At 44.3% G+C, this 25,473-nt stretch overlaps 1 protein-coding gene across 3 annotated transcripts in view; it reads right to left on the reverse strand.

The window, feature by feature from the left end:
* ptpra (protein tyrosine phosphatase receptor type A) overlaps positions 1–23,615 on the reverse strand; it is a 323,319-nt gene extending 299,704 nt beyond the window's left edge. For 2 of the 3 annotated variants that reach the window (XM_085975519.1, XM_085975515.1), the window contains exon 1: positions 23,152–23,615. The gene's annotated coding sequence lies outside the window, so the exon portion shown is untranslated. The remainder of the gene's footprint in view (positions 1–23,151) is intronic. The other variant, XM_085975518.1, reaches the window with a different exon arrangement.
* Positions 23,616–25,473: the final 1,858 nt, after the last annotated feature.

Below are 25,473 nucleotides of genomic sequence, written 5' to 3' on the forward strand. Positions count from 1 at the left end.
CAGGCTGCCATTTCTCGGTACGGTAGTCCCGGGCCAAAACCGGTTGGCCTATCTGGAAGGCCCTAGTTGGCCTTTCATTCATGCCCTGAAACTGCCGGTTCTCCACGTCCCTTCGGATGTTGGGCTTGACCAAATCCAGCCGGCATCTTAGGTTTCTATTGTAGAACATCATGGCGGGAGTTTGGTTAGTAACCATATGCGTTGCATTCCTATATGCAAATAAGAAGTTATCCACCTTGTGCTGAAGTTTTATGTCTTCATTACCCATGGCCTTGATGGCCTTCTTGAAGGTCTGGACAAACCTTTCAGCCAATCCATTGGTGGCGGGATGGTATGGGGCGGACGTGTAGTGCTTTACCCCATTGCTCTTTAAGAACTTTCTGAATTCTTCGGACACAAATTGCGGTCCATTATCAGAACATATCTGCTCCGGCAGCCCATTCCTGGCAAATATGGTCCTTAATACGGTGATGGTTTTTTCCGTGGTGGTGGAGGACATCTTTATTACCTCCGGCCACTTGGAGTGTGCATCAACTGCGATTAAGAACATTGAGTCCATAAATGGACCAGCAAAGTCGATGTGCACCCTTTGCCAGGGAGATGAGGGCCACTCCCATGGATGTAGAGGGGCCTGTGGCGGAGCATTTTGGACCTTCTGGCATCCTAGGCAGCTCTTGGTCATGTCTTCGATGTCTCCATCGATACCTGGCCACCATACAAACGCCCTAGCTAGGTTCTTCATTTTCACTCCACCCAGATGCCCCTCGTGAAGCTCCTTTAGCACTTTATCCTGGAGTTTGGGTGGAATCACCACTCTGGATCCACACATCAAGGTTCCTCGGCACACTGACAGCTGTTCTCTTCTTTGCGAGAATGCTGGCAACAGTGGTTCGCCATGTGCTGGCCATCCCTTCACTGTTAAATCGTAGACCCGTGAGAGAGTAGGGTAATTTCTTGTCTCCCTTTCAATGGCAGAATTTGTCACCGGTAGACATTCCACTATGGTAGAGTGGAATATCTCTACTGGGTCTACTGTAGGTGCCTCTTCTAGGCGTGATAAACCGTCAGCATTCCCATGCTGTTTTGACCCTTTGTATTCAATGTTGTATTGGTGTGCCCCTAGAAAAAGGGACCACCTCTGTAGTCTTTGTGCCGTCATAATGGGGACACCTTTCTTAGGGTTGAATATGGAGAGGAGGGGTTGATGGTCAGTCAGCAAGGTAAATTTTTGTCCGTGTAGGTAATGGTTGAATTTCTTCACTCCCCATACCAGGCTGAGTGCTTCCCTGTCTATCTGGGCATAGTTACGCTCAGCTGAGTTCAATGAGCGTGACGCAAAAGCTATCGGCCGTTCCGAGCCATCAGGGAATCTATGGGACAATACCGCTCCTATGCCGTAAGGGGATGCATCGCACGCCAGTCTGATTGGTAGTGATGGGTTGTAATGAGCCAAAATTCTCTCGGATGTGATTAAGTCTTTACATTTATGGAAGGCACGTTTACAGTCTTCGTTCCATTTCCAAATCACTCCTGTCTGTAGAAGATCATTAAGAGGGTGTAGAATAGTTGATAAGTTCGGTAAAAATTTATGATAGTAATTTATTAATCCCAGGAATGACCTTAATTGTGAAACATTTTCAGGTGCTGGGGCTTTTATAACCGCTTCAATTTTTTCAGGTGACTTATGCAACCCTTCCTTATTAATTATGTGGCCACAATACGATATCTGATTTTGGAAAAATTCGCACTTGGGGCGATTTGCTCGTAGGCCCCGTTCTTTCAGCCTAGTGAGCACCTGCTCCAAATTGGCAAGGTGCTCGTTGTCGTTTTCTCCTGTTATAAGGATGTCGTCTAGGTAGCATTGAGTCCCCGGAATCCCTTGCAGGACTTGCTCCATAGCTCTTTGCCAGATAGCTGGAGCTGATGCTATTCCAAAAACCAGTCGATTGTACTGGTACAGGCCTTTGTGTGTGTTTATTGTGAGATACTTTTTAGAGGTCTCCTCAACCTCCATCTGTAGATATGCCTGTGCCAAGTCAATTTTTGTGAAACGTTTCCCTCCGGATAGTGAGGCGAAAATATCTTCTATCCTCGGAAGAGGATACTGTACCGTGTGAAGGACCGGGTTTACAGTCACCTTAAAGTCCCCACAGATGCGAATTTTTTTCTGTTCCTCAGAGTTATTTTTCAATGTTTTTTTCATGACTGGAACGATGGGTGTTGCCCATTCGCTCCAATCTATTTTGGATAATACGCCTGCCTTTTCCAAATTCTTCAGCTCTGCCTCGACTGCCGGACGTATTGCGTATGGCACCGGTCTTGCTTTAAAAAATTTTGGAATTGCTGTATCTTCCACTTTTATTGAGGCGGTGATGCCTTTCAAGGTTCCTAGTTTCTCTTGAAACACTTCTTTGGCGTTGGCCAAGATGTCTTTTAATCGTTCAGGTATGATGTCATCATTGTTTTTTTCCTTACTGGTCACCGTCAGTGCCTGAATGGAGTGCCAGTCTAAACGTATCTTCCTTATCCATTCACGTCCCAACAACGGTGGACCACCATCTTGTAGAATGTATAAATACAACTTTTGTATTTCTTTGCCGTTGTATACCACAGGCACCCTTATTTTTCCTTTGGGGTAGACTTTCTGCCCCGTATATGTTTTTAAGATAATGGATGTGTCTTTTAGAGGTATATGCGAAAATAGCCTCTCGTAATCTCGTCAATTTATTACGGTTAGAGCTGATCCTGTATCTAGCTCCATTTTAACTGGGGACCCTGCTATTGTGAGGGTAACCCAAATGGTTTGGTAATCCTCTTTGGCAAGTACATTATGTAATTTGAGACAGCTTAGTCTCTTGTTTCCGGAGTCGCTATCGCTATTCTGGTCTTCGGAGCTATTGTCCGTCATCATTTGTACCTTCCTGTACTTTTCTTTATTGATTTTTTGTTTTCTGTCAGTGGATTTATTTTGTCCAGATTGGCATACCCGTGCAATGTGTCCAATCTTACCACATTGCCTGCATGCTTTGCCCTTGAACCAGCAGTCCCTCTGGTTATGGGTGAATCTGCTGCAGCGATAACATCTTCCGAACTCCAGTGTCATTTTATGGGTGCCGAAGTCCTGTATCTCTTGTTGTATCTCTGCAGCTCCTTTTGCTGCTGCTTCGTATGATACAGCCATACTGAAAGCTTTGTCCAATGTTAAATCTTTTTCAGAAAGCAGTCTTTTTTGTGTTCCTTCACTTAAGAGACCGCAAACAAATTTGTCTCGAAGATAATCCGATAGTCCTGCTCCGAATTGGCAGTACTTTGATAGCTTTCTTAATTCGGTTAGGTAATCAGCGTTACTTTCATTCTTGTGTTGATTTCTCTTGAAGAACTTGAATCGTTCCGCTATCAGCAGCGGTGTTGGGTTTAAATGCTCCTGCAGGGTATCAACAATTTCTTTAAAAGTCTTGTCCTTTGGTTTGGCTGGAGTGATTAAATTTCGTAACAGCCCGTATGTCTTCGCGCCCATTAAGTTCAGAAGTACTGAAGCTTTTTTTTCATCTGTTATTCCATTTGCAGTGCAATAAACCTCTACTCTTTCCACGTATGTGGTCCAATCTTCTATTTCGCCATCAAAAGCCTCAATATTACCAGATTTAGGCATTTCAGAAAAGATATGGCGCTTCCCGCGCTTTTTTTTTTCTCTGTAGCAACGATATGGCGCTTCCCGCGCTTTCCCGCCGCTGCTACCGATAACAACGCTGTTTTACTGTGGTTTCCGTTTATTCACTGTTGGAGACTCGTTCCCGACGGAGGTCTAAACGCTGACCTGCTTGCCGCGCCGGCCATCTTCTCGAGTGCACCCTCCCAGTCCGTTATTGCTTGCCTCCGATTTCGCTGCCTGTCTCAGCTGCAGAGCCCGCCGCTGGAGCTCCAGCCTGACGCTGTGGTAAACCACTGTTAGTACTGTTGTTCACTGTTAGTACTGTCGTTCACTCTTGCATATTGTTGTACTTGTCTGTCCATGCCTCAGCTGACTCCGCCCCTGGCTCCACCCTCATGGCTGGATATAAAGGTGGCTGCTCGGCAGCCCCCGGCCCTTTTGGATACCAGGCAACCACAAGAGGCATGCTCTGTTCTTTGGTAATAAAAGCCTGTCTGTTACTTTCTCAACTTTCCAGTCTTTTGTAGCAATTGATAGTGCATCAATTTTATTACCAAAGTTAAATGTTGGCTGCAAATGCTGAACAACCGATGGCGCAAAACGCTGAGCAGCAGGCGCTGCTGCGAGCCCTCAGACCAACATGCCTGGACCTAGACCCCCAAGAAGCAGGTTCGTCGACTAAATTCACACAATGGCTGCATTGCTTTGAGGCGTATCTGGAAGCCTCGACCGTGACTCTTGATGAAAATAAACTGAAAATCCTGGCCTCGAAGGTGAGCCACCAAGTCTATACTTTAATCCAAGATGCGACGACCTACGCGGCGGCTATCGACCTACTGAAAGGGCAGTATGCACGCCCGGTTAACACGGTCTATGCCAGGCACCTTTTAAGATCTCGCAGACAGCAGCCCGGGGAATCGGTGGAGGCCTTCCTACGGGCACTGCGGGTACTCGGACGCGGCTGCGACTGCAAGGAAGTATCAGCCGCGGCACATGCGGAGGGACTGATACGAGACGCTTTCGTTGCGGGTCTAAGGTCCGACTACTCCCAGCAGAGGCTGCTGGAGAAGGGTGAAATAGACGTGACAAAGGCAGTGTCCCTCGCGCTCTCGCTCGACGCGGCCCACAGAAATATGGACGCTTTCTCCCCTAATCGCCCCGCGCCGTGGACGCCGCAATCTTGGGCCATGGGACCGCCACCTCCGACTGCTGCAGCGATGTCCAAGGCACAAAAATGCTATTTTTGTGGCCAAGCTAAACACCCTAGAGCACGCTGCCCCGCGAAGAATGCTACCTACTCCGGCTGCGGGAAGAAAGGTCACTACATTAGCGCCTGCAAAGGGAAGACCGCTAACGCCAGCAGCGCCGCGTGCGAACCGTGGGCGCAGCCATCTTGCCCGCCATCTTGGGCTCCCCCAGCCACGTGGGGATCTGGACCGTGGGCGCCGCCATTTTGTCCGCCATCTTGGACGCCTCCGACTTCGGTTACGGGGGACCCGGACTCCACCACCGCCTCATCGGACGACCGCATCGACGCGCTTGAACATACGCTGGCTTCCGTGACACTGGATCAATCTCTCCCGCATCAACTGTCCAGGTCCATGATGGACATTACGGTAAACGGCCGCGCCACGACCTGCCTTTTTAACAGCGGGAGCACGGAGAGTTTTATACACCCCGACACGGTGCGCAGTTACTCTCTCCCGGTCCTGCCGACGCGTCATCGCATCTCTATGGCTTCCAAAGCCCAGTCAGCGGAAGTCGGTGGCTACTGTATGGTGACTCTTTCAGTGCGGGGTACTGAATACAAAAATTTTAAACTTCTGGTCCTGCCCGATCTCTGCGCTGCCGTCCTACTGGGGTTGGATTTTCAGTGCCACCTTAAGAGTGTCACTTTAGCGTACGGTGGACCCCTTCCCCCTCTCACGGTCTGCAGCCAGCAGTTTTTAAATCGCCCGCCGCGCACCATTTGCAGCCTCTCCACCCTTAAAGTCCGCCCCCCCTCCTTGTTCGCTAACCTCACCCGCGACTGTAAGCCCATCGCTACCAAAAGTAGGCGTTACAGTGCCGGGGATAGGGGTTTCATTAAATCCGAGGTGGCGAGACTCCTGAAGGAATGGATTATCGAGAGCAGCAATAGCCCATGGCGAGCACAAGTGGTGGTGGTGGTGAAGACTGGCGGAAAACAGTACCTAGTTATTGACTACAGCCAGACGATCAATCGCTACACCCAGTTGGATGCATACCCACTCCCCCGCATATCTGACATGGTCAATCAGATAGCACAATACCGGGTGTTCTCGACGATTGATCTGAAGTCGGCATACCACCAGCTCCCCATCAGGGCTGAGGACCGCCAGTACACAGCTTTTGAAGCTGACGGTCGGCTCTATCACTTTCTCAGACTTCCCTTCGGCGTCACCAACGGAGTTTCTGTCTTCCAACGGGAGATGGACCGGATGGTTGACCAGAACGCGCTCCAGGCCACTTTCCCATATCTAGACAACGTCACCATCTGCGGCCACGACCAGCAGGACCACGACGTTAATCTAGGGAAATTCCTCCGGACGGCCCAGCGGCTGAATCTCACATACAACAAAGACAAATGTATGTTTCGTACTAAGCGCCTTGCTATTCTTGGCTGCGTAGTGGAGAACGGAGTCATCGGCCCAGACCCCAATAGAATGCGCCCTCTTATGGAGCTTCCCCTCCCCCACTGCCAGAAAGCACTGAAGAGATGCCTGGGGTTTTTCTCTTACTATGCTCAGTGGGTGCCCAACTATGCGGATAAAGCCCGACCCCTCATCAAGTCCGCCTCCTTCCCCCTGACAGCAGAGGCCTGTGCAGCCTTCACTCTCATAAAAAGCGATATTGCGAAGGCCACAATGCACGCTGTGGATGAGTCCCTCCCTTTTCAAGTGGAGAGCGACGCATCCGACTTTGCCCTAGCTGCAACCCTTAACCAGGCGGGGAGACCCGTGGCCTTTTTCTCAAGGACCCTCCAGGGCCCCGAGATTCGACACTCCTCTGTCGAAAAGGAGGCCCAGGCCATTGTGGAAGCCGTGCGACATTGGCGGCATTACCTGGCCGGAAAACGATTTACCCTGCTCACTGACCAGCGTTCAGTAGCTTTTATGTTTCATAATAAGCAGCGGGGCAAAATCAAGAACGACAAGATATTAAGGTGGAGAATCGAACTCTCCACCTACAATTACGATAACTTGTACCGGCCCGGGAAACTCAATGAGCCCCCAGATGCCCTATCACGTGGTACGTGCGCCAACGCGCAGGTTGATAGATTACAGACCCTCCACAATGACCTCTGCCACCCGGGGGTCACCAGGTTCTTCCATTTTATCAAATCCCGTAACCTGCCCTACTCCATCGAGGAGGTCAGGACCATGACCAGGAACTGCCAGATCTGTGCCGAGTGCAAGCCGCATTTTTATAGGCCAGACAGAGCGAGCCTGATCAAAGCCACGCGCCCCTTCGAGCGGCTGAGCATCGATTTTAAAGGGCCCCTCCCCTCCTCTGACCGCAATGTGTACTTCCTCAATATAATTGATGAGTACTCCCGTTTCCCGTTTGCCATCCCTTGCTCGGACATGACCAGTACCACGGTCATTAAATGTCTGAATGACCTCTTCGCATTGTTCGGTTTCCCTAGCTATATCCATAGCGACAGGGGCTCATCTTTTATGAGCGACGAACTTCGGCAGTACCTGCTCGCGAGGCGCATTGCTACAAGCAGGACCACCAGCTACAACCCCCGGGGTAACGGCCAGGTGGAAAGGGAGAATGCGACAGTCTGGAAGGCAGTCCTTTTAAACTTAAAATCGAAGGGCCTTCCGACCTCCCGCTGGCAGGAGGTCCTCCCTGCGGCGCTCCATTCCATTCGGTCGCTGCTCTGTACACCCACCAATGCCACTCCTCACGAGAGAATGTTCTCCTTCCCCAGGAAGTCCACGTCGGGGATTTCGCTACCAACATGGCTGACTTCTCCAGGACCCGTCCTACTGCGGAAGCACGTGAGGACCCATAAGGCGGACCCCCTGGTCGAGAGGGTGAGCCTCCTCCACACCAACCTACAGTATGCTTACGTGGTGTACCCGGACAGGCGGGAGGACAGTCTCCATTCGAGACCTCGCACCTGCGGGTGCTCCTGAAACACCCTCTTCACCACCCACCGCTACTCCTGCCTACCCCCAGGACACAGTCCCCGCACGAGACCTCGCACCTTCGGGTGCCTCTGAGAGACCACCATCGCTACCTCCCATTACCCGCGCTCTGACCCCTGTAGACGGCATGCAGCAGCCCCAGGGTCCGCCACCTGCTACACCTCCTCTGAACGAGACACCGGGTTCAACGTTGGATGCTGCACCATCACCGCCGCTGCTGCGACGCTCAGGACGGCTTACTAGGCCTCCTGATAGACTTCAGTACACGAATTTTTAGTGCACTTCACCCCGCCGGACTCTATTCTAAACAAGGGGTGAATGTGGTAAACCACTGTTGTTAGTATTGTTGTTCACCACTGTTGTTAGTACTGTTGTTCACTGTTAGTACTGTCGTTCACTCTTGCATATTGTTGTACTTGTCTGTGCATGCCTCAGCTGACTCCGCCCCTGGCTCCACCCTCATGGCTGGATATAAAGGTGGCTGCTCGGCAGCCCCCGGCCCTTTTGGATACCAGGCAACCACAAGAGGCATGCTCTGTTCTTTGGTAATAAAAGCCTGTCTGTTACTTTCTCAACTTTCCAGTCTTTTGTAGCAATTGATAGTGCATCAGACGCCCAGGAAGGATTAGCGCAGTACCTGTCACCAGCTTGGCCAGCTGGTGAAACCACAGTTTCTCTTACTTCCTTGAGTCTTCTGGACGCTGGAGGAATCGATGTCCTTGAGGTGCTGCCGAATTGCAGGTAAGTCCGTTTCCACTTCGTCGCCACTGTAGTGTCCGTGTGTAGATAAAGACACTGAAGACAGGAGTTGGTTCATAGGTATTTACTAAGCAAGTCTGGGGGGGGTTTCTAAAGGATATACACAATACACAGGCTTATATAGCCCAAGTGGCAATTACCGGCATTACGCACACCTGGGGCTCTTAAAGGCACATACACCACAATAACTACTCCACTTTTGTACTCAATACCTCTATTTATGAAACCCAAGATCCCATATGCTTTGCAAACCACTATCTCAATATGTCCTGCCACCTTCAGGAACCTATGCACATTACCTCCCAGGTCCCTCTGTCCTGCACACTCTTTAAAACTATGCTATTAAGTGTATATTGCCTCTCTCTGTTCCTTCTGCCAAAATGCATCAACTCACACTTCTCTGTATTAAATTCCATCTGCCACATGTCTGCCCATTCTGGGTCCTGTTGCAGTCGATTGGTGTCATCATCGCAGCTTGCTACACCCCCATGTTTGGTGTCATCGGCAAATTTAGAAATTCTACTTTGTATTCCAATATCCAGGTCATTTATATACATCAAAAAAAGCAGTGGCCCCAACACTGACCCTTGGGGAACACCACTGTCTACCATCCTCCAGTCTGAAAAACAGCCATTTCCCACAACTCGCTGTTTTCTGTTCTGAAGCCAATTCCTTATCCAAGCTGCCACTGGCCTACCTATTCCATGAGCCTCAATTTTCTTAACCAGCCTTCTGTGGTACTTCGTCACACGCCTTCCGAAAATCCATGTAGACAACATCCATTGCATTCCCTTCATCGATCCCCCCGTTACTTCATCAAAAAATTCAATTAGATTAGTCAAACATGATCTGTCTTTAACAAAACCATGTTGGCTCTCCTTAATTAGCATAAACCTCTCCAAGTGCCCGTTAATTTTTTCCTTGATTATTGTTTCTAAAACTTTACCCACCACTGATGTTAAACTGACTGGCCTGTAGTTACTAGGATTGTCCTTACACCCTTTGAACAATGGGGTCACATTTGCCACTTTCCAATCCTCAGGCACCTCCCCCGCATCTAGGGAAGATTGGAAAAGTGGCAAGTCCTTCTGCTATCTCCTCCCCCAATTCCCTTAGCAACCTGGGATGCAAGCCATCTGGACCAGGCGACTTATCCACTCTTAGCATACCCAGCCTTTCTCGTACATCCTCTCTATCCATTTTCATCCCTTCCATTGCTTCTACCTTTTCCACTGCTTCCGATATTTTGTCAGCATCCACCTCCTTAGTAAACACCGATACAAAGTACTGATTGAGTATTCTAGCCTTGCCCTGCACCTCTAAGCATATAACACCTGCTTTGTCGCTAATATATTTATTTTATATACATACTATGCATGTGCATACATCCTGTCTGTAAAACTGAACTTCCTGATGTCCCTTTTTTGCAACAATTTTGTGTCAATCTCCCTCCCTTCCCCAACCCCCCTCCCTCATTCCTATGTCCACATTTATACTGGGTTTTTCTGATGTAAGCCCAGCACCAATTGTGCTCTCTGGCCACGGAGTTCCTACAAACTGTTCAAAATGCTGTCCGAAAAAAAAAATTTAAGCATTTTTCCTCATTAACTGAAATTTCTAATGTCCAAAATGAGGGTTCAATCACCATATTTGTTTTTAATTACATATTTCACAACAATTAAATGTATCTACCGAATTGTCTTTGGTATTTTTTTTACGCTTTCAGTAAAGTTTTTACTTGAAGACCTCAGCCTCTCAAAGTCCTGGGCTTGGCGTGGATACTTTTACCCAGGGCTATGACACGAAGCAGAATTTGGATTGTGCAGTCTGAGCATTACAGTGTATCTAATTTCTCAGGTGCATCAGTACCAGTGAGTCGTACTGATGGAATTTTTTCCTTTAGCTTCTAGCACTTTGTCCCCGGTAACTTTTTTTCAAATAATATTGAAAAACAAGACAATTTTCAAAAGCCGAGATAAATTTAAATTGGGTGTTTCTTTTAAAAAGAGAGAAAAATGAGACAAGGAGGGAAACAGATTGAGGGCAAGGGGACCTCAAGCCTCGAACCACCTGCGAGTGGATGGAAGATTAAGGTTGAGATAACAGCAAAGCAAAAGGGTGGGGTGGATACAGGAGTTGAGTAGGTAATTCAAAGGGGAAGAGATGGGGGTAGTGATGGAAGTGCAGAAAGGGTAGTGGAAGGTAAATGGGCAGGGGACACAATGGCAGCAAGGGGGTGGGGGAAGCACACGTGATTAAGGGAGGGGATGGGAAGAAAGTCAACAAGGGCCTAATTTTCCCTGCAACCCCCACCATCAATGAAGCAAGTCAGTGGCTCACACCACCCACTACCTCCCAAAATAAGAGAGAGAGAGAGAAAAGCAAAGAGTGAAGGAGAGAAAGAGAGAAAGAAAAGGCGAGAGCAAGTGCAAGACAGAAATCAAGGGAGGGGGGAGAGAAAAAAAAATAAAAGAGAGTGCGCAAGAGAGGACGGGAAAACTGCGCCACACTCCCTCAGAGAGAGAAAAGGAAAAAAAGGAAAAGGAGAGCGAGGAGAGAAACAATAAAACAAAGATAGCAGAGACAGGTACAAGAGTCACCAGATTCTCCAACTTACAATGAGCTACAGAATTGGCTTTTTTTTTATATAAACGAGAACCTCGTGGATCCTCTGAAATTGCCTCACAGAACCCAGTTTGAAAAATGATGTTTATACAATACACTGCATGAATCGATCAGTGATTTGAAGTTGTGTAAAGCAACATTTCTGCCAGAGACAGGAAGCCACACAATATTTCAGGCCATTAAATGATTTTTAATTTGACTGAGCATTTCAGATAACACTCTTTAGAACTTGGGTCAATAATTTCAAACTTACATTTGGCAGGTTTGACCAATTGAACTGCTACACTCTCGCAAGGGAGCAATATGTACAGAATGAGTAAAAGAGAATAGCATAGATACTGACAGAATCAAAAATGCCTAAAATCTACTCTATCAACTTTCAAAAGCATTTCCACAGAGTAGCAACCACAAAGCAATTTATATTTGAAGAGTTACAGGTTAATTTCCCAGGTTTGTTTCAATGCAGTAACTAGCAAAGGTTGTGGGGATATTTAGTTTTTGGTAGGACCACAAGATGAACACCCAGTGATAATTTCACTTTTCTGATGAAGGTTCCAAATCTGAAAAGTCAACTGGTCTGTTCTCGCCACATATGCTGAGCGACCAGAGTGCTTCTAGCACTTTTTTCTTTTAATTTCCAATTTCCAGAATCTGCAGTGTTTTGCTTTTTGTTTACAATTTAATTTTCCCTTGTTCCATTGCAAACACATGCTCCATTCACTGATCCTCAGAACTGCACTTTGCAATAATCTTGAAGTCTGTAGCTCTGACCACCTCCCTCTCCTGGCTGAAGACTGACTAGTGCACACTTGGGTAATTTCCAACTGCCAAAAATTCCACCAGATGTTAACTCGGGGCCTGATGAAAATACAGTGGCCTTGTACTAAAATGTCAGTTCATGTTTCTTTAATTGTTTGTCAATACTTGTTAATATTAATCTCCAACAAAAAGGATAAAAATAATGAACTGCCAAAGAAAATATAAACTGGAATATTTAAATAGGAATAAAAGCGGTCTGAAATCAGAGCCAGCAGTTTCTACACATACTGGTGCATAAACGGTAACCCACTGGCCTGATTTTCCAGAAATTCAAAGTTAATGAAGTTGATGTGGCACTAAACATTTTTTTGCTGTAAACCAATGCAAATATTACCTTTGTCAACTGGTTTCCATAGCTAAATTCAAAGTAGTCCAATCCAGGATAAAATGTAGCAAACAAATACCACAGCTCTTAAAGTCAGAGAATACAAAACAGGAACATATTTGGGAATGTATTTGTGGCTGTAACTCAGAGTTAAAACATGATAAGTGTCAGCAAGATTCAATTTATAAATGATGCCCAAACGTCTCGTGTGATACAGCCTTGAACAGTCGCATGCAACTTTCTGTATCCCTTACATTTCACAATTTCCTGCATCCCGATTATTTATATTTTCCTAACCAACATACGGAAGGCCTGCGAGACCAGCTCCATTTTAACTGCAACAACAACTTGTCAGATGCAGATTATTCGTTTCTTCTCATCATACTGACAAATCTTTAACAAATCTAAAGAGACAAATGACTGTACTGGGGTTTCTGTGCAGAGGTTAGATTTTCTTGACAATATAACCATACACACAGGTCCTAAACTCTACATATTGCTTAAGTCAGCAACAACAACCAATTGAAAAATACTTTAATTCAGAAAAAATATGTTTTACCATCAAATGCTGCCAGATTACCAACACACTTGGTATACAATCCTAAAAGGAACGACTGGCTAGAAATTCCTTGATGTGTTACATTATAACATGGGTAATCATGTACCCACAAAGATAGAATAAATATACGGCAAGAGAAATTTCTAGCTATATGTACTTCAATTTTGACCTAAGTAAGGCTTTTTAAACTTAAGGCACACTTAAATACCAAGCAGTTGCATGTTCCAGCTCCCAACAATTTTATTAAGAATTCAGATTTCCAGCATTTGCCCTTTTTTTATAAATTAAGACAGATTTATGATGCAAATTAAATACACAATGAGATAGCATTGTTGTTTTGATTTGGAGTTTTGAGTCCTCATTATGTAATGTTGTTCTGTCAATGTTAGGAGATGATGATCAGGTTATAAAGAAAATAGAACTATTTTATATTTAAATAAAAAGCTTCATCACAGATTGCTTATGTAATGCCTGTATATCAATTTGATTCTTGAATAAAAACACTTGCGGTGTTCTTGGAGTTTATACAGGATCATTCATTTTTTTTAATAAAAAAAAATAATAGGTGATGATGCAGATAGTTACACATTGCAAACCTCTCAATACCACATACATTTTCCTAATATTAGAAAATAAACAACCAAATCAACTGCAGCATTTTCACTACTCAATTAGCTGCTGCCTTCGATCCCATCTGACATCACTTGCCATCCATAACCTTGTTCTTTCTCTTCCCACCTCCATTCCTTTTAAAATAAGAGTATGCACCAAATTGGAAAAAGGAGTGGATTCTGTGTCAAAAATAGATTTGTCATTTTGAATATACTGAATACTTTAAATATATCTGTCAATACTTTATTACTAATTTTTTGTCACTGACATTTAATATTGCTTATCAATTCTGTAATTATCTAAACTTAATGCAAAATTAAGACCTCACTGCAAATTACAATTAAAGATTTCTAAAAGACAAGATATCAGGAATAGAATTAAACAAAAACTTTCCAGCACGATATAAATCGTCAATAAGCATTTGTTCTTTCAGATTCAAATCAGTAGCAAAGTTTCTCGCTGTTTGAATTCTACAAACATGAAAAAACATGTGCAGGTCAATAAAGACCTGTGCAAACAAGTTAGACTAGTCCTTAGTGAGGCCTATAACCTCAAATCCTATTATTTACACGCTCGCCCCTCATTATTTCTGTTTAACAATTCAGTAATTAGTTTATTTATTCTTGCATCTTCACCATTGTCCTGTTATTTGCTGAAAAATAAAGTTACTTTTCTTCTTGTATCCAGGTTTCCCACGTCAAAGAAGCTAGGTTAACTGGCCTGCAATGACAGGCTCCTGCCAATACCACTTGGAAGCAATGCAGGTATCTTGCATGGAGTCCAATTTCCCTTTCCTCCCTACGGGAAAGTGCACTCACTTCTGTTCACTTTTTCCACCAGTGGCCGAGGTCACAACCTTCAAATTGTGGAGATCATGATGAACCTGTGTCCTACCACTCCATAGCACATTTATTGAAACTATTTCTTTACAGAATTACAAGTTTAATATAGGTGGAAGGAAAACTAAATCAAATTAAATTAATGTTGTTTCTAACACCAATACTAAAAGGACATTTCCATCAATCTTAAGAGTCAGATCCTTTGTCAGGATTACAGATCTATCAAGATGCAAATGGATCAAGGTCCTTTCAATCCTAATAAAAGCGAGCTACAAAGCTACATTATGGAGAGCTTTAAACACAGCAAGTGAAAAGTTTAGGACAATTTACTACGGAAAATATTTTCTCTAATCACCTGAAAAGTTCCCAATTTATACCTGGGGTATCAATTACATAGACTCATTGCAGTTGCTAAACCTAACATTTTCCCTGTGTTCACTTGCTCCTACAATCTACAGGGTTTTAAAACCCATACTTGGCATTACCTAATTACAGGTTGAGTGTCCTGAATCCGGCAACCTCGGGACCGAGGCCGAACCGGTTTTCATATTTTTCTGGACATCGGAACGTGCTTCTGATGTCCGAAGTTCGGAAATATTGCAACCTGGGCTTGGGCATTTCCGGACATCAGAAACACGTTCCGAGTTCGGAAATGCCTGGGCTGCTCCACGTAGCGCTGACGCATTTCTCCACCTCTCCCCTTCTGTTAAAGGGGAGGGTCGCTGCGAGCTCTGCAGAGCATCCGATGGCTCACACTAGGCCACCAGGGCGGCGTGGTGCTGTGGCCGCAGCCTGGCGGAAACACTTAGTGGAGCTCTGCAGATTAAGGAGGATAAAACACAACACTAGAGTTTTATTATCACTCGCATTGTTCATAGGATTTTTCAAAAAAAAAGGTTAATGGCTTTTTGAAGTACAGGTTGAGTGTCCAAAATCCAGAGTTCCGGATTCCAGAACATTTTCCGGATTCCAGACGACCCTGCCACCCATCGTCCCGGAGTCTGGATTCTGGAACTCCGGATTGTGGATGCTCAACTTGTACTGCTACTTGAATTTACTGCCTCTTCTCCTCTTTTCAACCTAAATTATCAAAATAATAAATAACTCTTAAAATTCCAGGCCAGCCATTTAGTGCATCTTAAACTATTTCTCACAGGTTTGTCAAATACAGTACATGCACTTTATAGTAGGTACTGCAAAATAAAAATTCAACAACGATAAAGTACAGTAATAGTACCATTGAAACTTATAAAATTCTAACAGGACTAGACAGACTAGATGCAGGAAGGATGTTCCCGATGGCGGGGGAGTCCAGAACCAGGGGTCACAGTCTAAGGATAAAGGGTAAGCCATTTAGGACAGAGATGAGGAGGAATTTCTTCACCCAGAGAGTGGTGAACCTGTGGAATTCTCTACCACACAAGGCAGTGGAGGCCAGTTCATTAAATATATTCAAGAAGGAGTTGGATATATTTCTTAAGGCTAAAGGGATCAAGGGATATGGGGAGAAGGCAGGGACAGGGTACTGAAGTTGGATGGTCAGCCATGATCTCATTGAATGGCGGAGCAGGCTCGAGGGGCCGAATGGCCTACTCCTGCTCCTATCTTCTATGTATCTATGTAAATCTCATTTGCTGTTTTTGGGACCTTGCTGTGCACACATTGGCTACCTTGTACATTACAATAGTGACTGCACTTGAAAAGTAATTAATTGGTTGTGAAACACTCCAGAACATCTTAAGCGTCTGATAAGGTGTAATGTAAATGCAATTTCTTGCTTCTTACTAAGCTGTAGTGCATCTACACTAATGCAAACAGCTACAAGTAGTAAATATTTAAAACTCAAGCTCCACTCCCAATATCTATTAACCAACAGTATAACGGACAAGAAAATAAACTGCACTCAGTCCGAAATAACCAACGATCCGCTGTACCATATATTGCAATAAAATAGTAATATTGGTACCATTTTTCTATAGTACCTCAAGAACGTACAGCACAATAACAACTAAAAATGTCACACAACGCACACAACGAACATTCTATACTGGCCAGAACTAACCTGAGGATTATCTCTGCAAAAATAACCTAGTAAACAGCAGTCAACAGGGTTCCAGATCCTTTCTGACGAACCTCCTCAACTCCTTTGAGGAAGTGACAACCAAAATGGACGGTGAAACATGGTGTAACTAGACCTCCAAAAGGTTTTTAACAAAGTTCCACATGAAATGCCATTAGTTGAACTCCAAACTGTAGAGATCAAGAGTAAATTCTGGGAGTGGATAAGATATTAGCTTATAAGAGTAAAAATACTGACAACTCATTTGTTGAATAAGATCAAAGTACTGAGTGGGATACTCCAGTGCGTGGTGTTGAAACTACTATGGTTTGGGATATTCAATGCAAGTGATCAAATTTGAAGATGATACCAAACTAGAGTGGGCAGTAGAATCAGAGGGGTTAGAAATTAGAGAATGAGTTGGATAAAATATGCAAGTAGGCAAAGTAATAGTCAGTGAAATTTACCACAAATAAATGAAGTACTGTTCAAGGAAGAAAAAAAAGTGATATAAATGTGGCCCATAAATGGTGTTGAAATAGACAGGGATGAAGCCAAAAGATATCATGGGGTTTTAGTAGTCAGCGCTAAATGCATCCAAACAATGCAGAGCAACAATTAACTAAGCCACAAGATTATTGAACCTAGCCAAATAGGCAGAATACATGCAGAGGAAGCGGTGACCAAAATTCACAGCACTCTGGTCAGACCACATCTTGAATACTGCCTGAAGTTGCGGTCACCAAGACACAAATAAGTCATTCAAGCACTGGAGGAAGTGGAAAGACCCACAGGCTGATCCGAATTGTCAAATCATTGAATGATACAGTAAGAGAAGGAGGCCATTCGTCTCATCGTGCCTGTGCCGGCTCTTTGGTAGAGCTATCTAATTAGTCCCACTCCCCTGCTCTTTCCCCCTAGCCCTGGAAATTTCTTCCCTTTAAGTATTTATCCAATTCCCTTTTGAAAGTTACTAGTGAATCTGCTTCCACCACTCTTTCAGACAGTGCATTCCAGATGTGTAAAAAGAAATGTCCAAGTTATGAGAAAAGACAAGAGAAACCTAGGCTTTTCGTTCTGGAAAGGAGATGTTTAAGGGGCAAACTTATATAGAGAAAATATAAAAGGTAGTTAAGGGTATGTAAATAGTAAATCTGGAGTATTAATTTAAGTTACATTGCAAGAGTAGGACAAGGGAACATGGATTCAAACTAGGAGGAGATAAATCTGGAACGTAGTTCAGTAAATTCTTTTCCACATTAAGAATAGTCAATGTCTGGAAGAGACTTCCAGAAGTCAAAAACCCTGTAATCATTTAACAACTGGATGCTGAACTGGGGATAAATTTAGGAACTGTCTAGATGGATCTACTAAGATGGGCCAAATAGCTGTCTGCATCCATTAGCTTGTGATCTGTACTTCAGGTTCACCAAACAAACCTGAAATAACATAAGAACATAAAAAATAGGAGCAGGAGTAGGTCATTTGGCCCCTCAAGCCTGCCCCGCCATTCAATAAGATCATGGCTGATCTGATCTTGGCCTCAACGCCATTTTCCCGCCCACTCCCCATAACCCTCGACTCCCCTGTAGCTCAAATATATGTCTAGCTCCATTCTGCTAAAAATGGACTCATCACATCCTCAGGACCTCAAAAAGCACAACTTTTCAAATATAGTCACTTATGTAGACAAACATGGCAGGAACTTCAGCATAGCAAGGTCCATCAAACAATAAATAAGAATTCGATAGCAAAATACTGCGGATGCTGGAAATCCGAAATAAATAAGAATTACCAGCTAATCTGTAGTACTGTATCTTTTTTTTGTTTGTACAACACAAAAATTCAGCACATCGCTACAGTGTTGCTATAACTTGCATGTATATATTTTTAACTCCTGCTGAAATCAATTACTTTAATATCTATGTTGGCCATGCCACTTCCTCCCACCCCGCTTCCTGTAAGGACTCTATTCCATGCTCCCAGTTTCTCCATCTCCGCCGTATCTGCTCAGACGATGCCACCTTCCACACCAGTGCTTCAGACATGTCTTCCTTTTTCCGCAACCGAGGATTCCCCTCTACCGTGGTTGACACTGCCCTCGACCATGTCAGTTCTATCTCCCGCACTTCTGCCCTCACCCCTGCCCCTCCCTCCCGGAACCACGATAGGGTTCCCCCTTGTCTTCACCTTTCACCCCACCAGCCTCCACATTCAACGGATCATCCTCCGGCATTTCCGCTACCTCCAAAGTGATCCCACCACCAAACGTATCTTCCCCTCCCCTTTCAGCATTCCGTCGGGACCACTCCCTCCGAGACACCCTAGTCCACTCCTCTATCACTCCAAACAGCCCTTCCCCTTCGCCTGGCACCTTCCCGTGCAAGCGGAGGAGGTGTAACACCTGCCCCTATACCTCCCCCCTTCCCACTGTCCAGGGCCCCAAACACCCCTTCCAGGTGAAACAGCGATTTACTTGTACTTCTCGCAATCTAGTATACTGTATTCGCTGCTCACAATGCGGTCTCTTCTACATTGGGGAGACCAAACGCAGATTGGGTGACCGCTTTGCGGAACACCTCCGTTCAGTCCGTAAGGGTGACCCCGAGCTTCCGGTCGCTTGTCATTTTAATTCACCGCTCCATTCCCACTCGGACCTCACCGTCCTTGGCCTCTTGTATTGTTCCATGGAAGCTCAACGTAAACTCGAGGAACAGCACCTCATCTTCCGATTAGGCACTCTGCAGCCTTCCAGACTCAATATCAATATCGAGTTCAACAATTTCAGATCATAACCTCGGCCCCTATTACACATTTTTTCTTGTAATTTTTCCACTCCTTTCCCCCCCCCCCCTTTCCTTTTGTTTCTCTCTCACACCTGGCAGCTATCTCTTGCCCTGCCAGTACGCTTTACACCTAATCTCAGCCTATTACCATCTCGTCTAGCTCTTTTACTTCTTTTGTCCGATCGCAGCCCTGCCTTCGATCTATTTTCTTTTCTTTCCAGTTTTGAAGAAGGGTTCGACCCGAAACGTCAACTCAAATTTCTCTCCACGGATGTTGCCTGACCTGCTGAGTTTTTCCAGCATTTTGTTGTTATTTCCACTTAAAAACCATACTAGCAATTTTACATTTTGCTTCAACTTCACATTTTAGCTTACATATCAACTGTACAGCAATCAGCCTTTCACCTCAAAACACTAATTACAATAAAAACTAATTGGCTTTTTTAAAAAAACACAATCGTGTTCCGATCCAAATATTAATAATTGAAGCAAATATATCACAAGATTGCAGTACAAAACAAAAGCCATACAAATATTAACAATTAAAATATATGCTTGGCATTTAATCTGAATAAATGGTACAAATAAATGTAAAGATGCGAGTTTCCCTAATTTGCATGCATCAATGTTGAGAATGATATCTCAGAACAGTGTACAATAAAAACTTATGATCTATTTGTAAATTTGTTAATCTATTTACTTATAGAACATATATTTTAGCAGTCAGTGCAGATCATCAGTTAATACACTTGCAGTTATTATATTAGTGATTATATTACTTATGTCATCGCACAATTGGGCAAACCTTAGTAGAGGGTGAGGAAATGAAAAAAGACATGAACCAAAGTCGAGTTGGATCCAGTTTCCACACACATACTTTTTAGTCCATGTCTCTGGATAATAATTAGGAGCAGAAATCCTCAAATTATTCCCCTCCTTAGCCTAGGTCAGTATGGCCAACCATTTTACCCCCATCACTGCTTCAGTGATTACATAGAAGACAAAAAGTTCCACTGCAGTATCTTGCCCACTAAGCCTCCCCACATGCGGTGGCAATTAAAAAACAAGTCATTTTGCTCTCGCACATCTATCTAGCAGCTGGCTTCAGAGTAACAATGGTCACAGAGTGTATGAAATCTAGGGAGACTAATGAGGAAGGTAAAAACAGTTTGAATACCTTTTTTTAGTGTCAGCTGTGGCTCAGTTGGCATCACCCTCACCTTCACCTCCGAGTCAGAACGTTGTGGGTTCAGGTCCCACTCCAGAGACTGGAGCACAAAAAAAAAAAATCTAGGCTGACACTCCAGTGCAGTACTGAGAGAGTGCAGCACTGTCGGAGGTGCTGTCTTTCGGATAAGATGTTAAACCGAGGCCCCATCTGCTCTCTCAGGTGGATGTTAAAGATCCCATGGCACTATTTCAAAGAAGAGCAGGGTAGTTATCCCTGGTGGCCTGGCCAATATTTATCCCTCAATCAACATAACAAAAACAGATCATGTGGTCATTATCACATTGCTGTTTGTGGGATCTTGCTGTGTGCAAATTGGCTACCGCATTTCCTACATTACAACAGTGACTGCACTTCAAAAAGTACTTCATTGGCTGTAAAGCGCTTTGGGACGTCCGGTGGTCATGAAAGGTGCTATAGAAATGTAAGTCTTTCTTTTTTTTTTAAAAAGCAAGAAATTTATACGATTTTTTTTTTATCAATGACAGCATCACAACCTTTCAATGTAATTACTGCCCTGCAATTATTCTCAGGTAGCCATTATTTTTCAAAACATAAACTAGAATGTCCACCCTACCCCAATATATTACTTCACAGCAAAAATGCAAATGTTGTTTCCAATTCAAACTGTACAAGAATTAAGGGCCTGGAAAAGGCCCAAGAATTCCATTTTAAACAGACCACACCCATCAACCTTCTCATCCTTTCCCCAATCCTAAATAAATCCATTCATAACATCCTCTTGCATGTTCTTCACTGATCATTATTCCACAATTGTTTGATCCTTTATACAAAAAAGGTCTGCATGTAGTGCTGAAAGATTAAGAGTTAGTGCATGTCATTTATAATTCCTTTAATTTATTCACTAGATTAAAAAGTTGCATTAGTAGGGTTAAAGGCCTGCAAATCTACTGCCACTCTGTTGTTAAGATCCCGTCATTGCATTTTTCAAAATTCATGACTAGTTCACATAATTGTTCTCAGAATTTTTTTTTAAATTCTGGTGTCAATTAAAAGTTCATAATTTTATTTTGGGTCACTCAACTTTGTTACCTCATATGTTTCCAAATAACTTCCATCATAAGTATTTGTATTTTCATTTTGTACCCATCGAGAACATATAAAAATACATACACAGTTGCACACTTCAAGGTGGGTAGCACAATTCAGGGTTAAGAACACGGAAACCACTTAAGCTTTACTCTTGTGGTTTAGATAATGCCATTTGAATCCCTCAGTGGGTTATTTCCTTGCAACGCACTCCTGCATATAATGATGCATTCATCATCTGGCAATATTAGATGATGGCAATACTGGTCAACTGGGGCAAACAAATCAAGGTTACAACGACTAAAATGAACAGCACAACTTGCCTACGTACAGCATCTGAAAAGAAACAGAGCACTCAATGTGGTCTAGAATTTGGGGTTTATGGTAATGTTTCAATTTCAAGGCCAACATTAAAAGTTATGTTTAAATATGACGTTGGGGCGCAAAAATGATAATTGTGCAGACATACATCTTCAAAAGGTTGGGTTGAGGTTGAGTAAACTGCGAAAGGGAAACGCATTTTCAGGATATCATGTACTGAACAATTAACTCCAAATCGTAAAATCTTGGTTCAGGTGGTGATTTTTTTAGGGAAAAAAGGTTTCTGAAGTTAACGAAACAGGATTACATACGGTGTGGTGTAGCTGCCAAGGACAGCATCTCACGACTTGTGAAACTAATTAAAATGAAACGGTGCTGGGGGCGATTTGTTTGTAAGGTTTTCTGACATTCAAAAAAAAACACGAAATTAATGAACCGGACTCAAAGAATGAGGCTTGACTAGACTGAGGATTGGCAGCAGAAAGTATAGCCGATAAAATCTTAATTCTATTTGGGCTGTGAGATTAGAGGGAAAGGTTTTTTTTTGTAAAGATTACAGGGAGGTGATTTCTTACAGAAGAAGCTTGTCTAGGTTGCACAGTCCAGACTCGGGGAGGGAGTGGAGTGGGGGCGAGAGAGGAAATGGCACGATTAGAGATTTTTTTTTAAATCACGCATTTATATATTTAAAAAATAGTTTGATTTCCACTGAATGACTGACATTTGGCTCATGCAACAACTCCCAAAGGCCCACCTGGCCCTTGGGCCTGGGAATCGGCTGCAACCCCGCCATTCAAAGGCCCTGTCAGAGGCAGGATGCAAAAAAATTCCCTCTCCTCACACACACACCACGCCCGCCCACAAAACCCTGGATTTTTCTTCCATTAAAAAATCCAGCAACAATTTATTGGAAAAAAAGCAATTAAACAAATCAAGAACGCGATGAGCTGAAATAAAACCTTATACACACCCAGTAAAAATTCCACTGAAGTAAAATTTGTTTCTGCAATATATAAAATGGGAAAATATGGGGGGGGGTTCAAACTCACCAGGCATTCCACTGAATTTCCCCAAGTAAAATTTGACTTTGCAATATATAAAATGTGAAAATATGCTTTTTTTCCCCAACTCACCAGAAATTCCACTGAATTTTCCCCAAGTAAAATTTGTTGTTGCAATATAGAAAATGTGAAAATATAGGGTGTTTTTTCCCCCAACTCACCAGGGAAAATGCAAACAGGAGTGAGAGGCGAGGGGAAGGGAAATAAGTGATTTATATAAATATATATATATATATTAAAAAATCCCGCATCCGCCGCGCTCTCTCTCTTCCACTCACTTGTCTGCTTCCCTCCTTCTTGAGTCTCAGTCGAGTGCGCGCTCTCTATGAGCAACTTGCCCCCCACGGGGGGCTCCCCTTATATTATTTTTTCCTCTCTCGCTCTCTGCCGTGTAAGCCGGGTCTTCAATGATCCTCGCTCGCTGGCTCGCTCCTCGGGTGAGTGGAGCTGAGCTCCGGAGCGCCAGGTTCCGCCACACCGAGGAGGGAGGGAAGGGGGCTCCGTCGCCTCGCGCTCCTTCACTTCCCCCAACCGCTCACCTCGGGCCCAACCGCCGCCACGGCGCGCGCTCTCCGCTCCTGTCCTTTTTCCTTCTCCTCCTCCCTGCTACCGCTCCGCCATGTTTCTTTTTTTGGTGTGTGTGTATGTGACGGCTTAAACAAATAGTCAGGAGGAGGTGGCAAAGAGAGAGGAGGGTGGGGGGGAAAGTCTCGTTTTGTTTTACTGCTGGTTTTTCTCTCTCTGGCAATTTAAACGCCACCGTCAGGATGCTCCAATTCACTGCAGGAATTTCCCCCCCCCCTCCTCCTTGAGAAATTCTCAAGTCACAAGGATAAGGGATGACTCAATTCCCAAGATGATTCCCTGTTTGGAAAAGATCTAGAGAGAGAATAAAGAAGATTCAACTCCTAAGATGATGTCTTATCTTTGCAAAAGATCTACAGACAAAAATGGACAGGACTCCCACAATGCCTCCTGTTGCAAAAGATCTAGCGAGAAGAAGACTCAACTCCCAAGATGATTCTCATTGGCAAAAGATCTAGAGAGAGGAAAAAAAACTTGCATTTTATACAGCGCCTTTCACAACCACAGGACATCCCAAAGCGCTTTACAGCCAGTGAAGTACTTTTTGAAGAGCTGTCACTGTTGTAATGGAAAAGGGGAGATGAGAGATTTTTTTCCCCACTCAGAGGGTTGTGGAGATCTGAAACGCTATACCTGAAAAGGTGGTGGAAGCTGATTCCATCAATAATTTTGAAAGTTGGACAGGTTACTTGAGGATGCAGAACTTAAGAGGGTTACAGACAAAAAGCAGGGGTGTGGGACTAAGCACAACTGCTCTTTTAAATGTAAGAAGTCACACAACACCAGGTTATAGTCCAACAGTTTTATTTGAAATCACAAGCTTTCAGAGCGCTGCTCCTTTGTCAGGTGAAGTGGAGAGATGCATAAAGACACAGCTTATATAGTCAGAGAATAATGCCAGAAGATTACAGGTAGTCTTTCTAACTGCCATTTATCACACCTCGGTAGAAAGATAATCCCAGCAATCAAAGGTGTGAATGGTGTCCAAACAGGTCAGTCAGGAAAACGTTACATCAAAGAACAATGAGGTGGGGTCACAAGGGGTCAAATGTTGCAGATGCTGGGGTCTGTATGAAAAACAGAAAACAGACAAAAAACTTTTTTTTGCTGGAAATCACAGCAGTTCCGGCCGCATCTGTGTAGAGAGAACAAGCCAACGACGACCCGAGTCTGGTGGGGTTACATGTAGCGTGACATGTACCCAAGATCCCGGTTGAGGCCGTCCTCATGAGTGCGGAACTTGGCTATCAGTTTCTGCTCTACGATTTTGCGTTGTCGTGTGTCTCGAAGGCCGCCTTGGAGAATGCTTACCCGAAGATCGGAGGCTGAATGTCCTTGACTGCTGAAGTGTTCCCCGACTGGGAGGGAACACTCCTGCCTGGCGATTGTTGCGCGGTGTCCGTTCATCCGTTGTCGCAGTGTCTGCATGGTCTCGCCGATGTACCATGCTCCGGGGCATCTTTTCCTGCAACGTATGAGGTAGACAACGTTGGCCGAGTCACATGAGTATGTACCATGTACCTGGTGGGTGGTGTCCTCACGTGTGATGATGGTATCTGTGTTGATGATCTGGCATGCCTTCAAACAGCCGTCTAACCTCAAACAGACCATCGTTCGCAGCAAATTACCCAGCTTTCAGGAGAACAGCGACCACAACACCACACAACCCTGCCACGGCAACCTCTGCAAGACATGCTAGATCATCAACATACTGTTTTATATATATAGATGTGTGTGTGTATATGTATGTGTGTGTGTATATCTATCTATCTATCTATATATATAAATCGGTCGATCTGTCTGTCCTTCTGTCTGTCTGTCCTCACGTGTGCGTCTGTCGGGCTATGCGCTCGAAAGTTACAGAGCGTACCTACGCGTGCTTACGTCGAAAGAAAGCTTACCTTTCCAAAACGGTCTTAAGCGTATTTACGTTTCGGCCGGGCTAAAATCACGCCCGCGGTATCCGAAAAACCTTCAACATTCCGCTCATTAGCATCTCATTATCCGCTCATTAG

The sequence above is a fragment of the Somniosus microcephalus genome, chromosome 2, assembly GCF_052327205.1.
Source record: "Somniosus microcephalus isolate GS21.2 chromosome 2, FLI_Smic_1.0, whole genome shotgun sequence".
Lineage (NCBI taxonomy): Eukaryota > Metazoa > Chordata > Chondrichthyes > Squaliformes > Somniosidae > Somniosus > Somniosus microcephalus.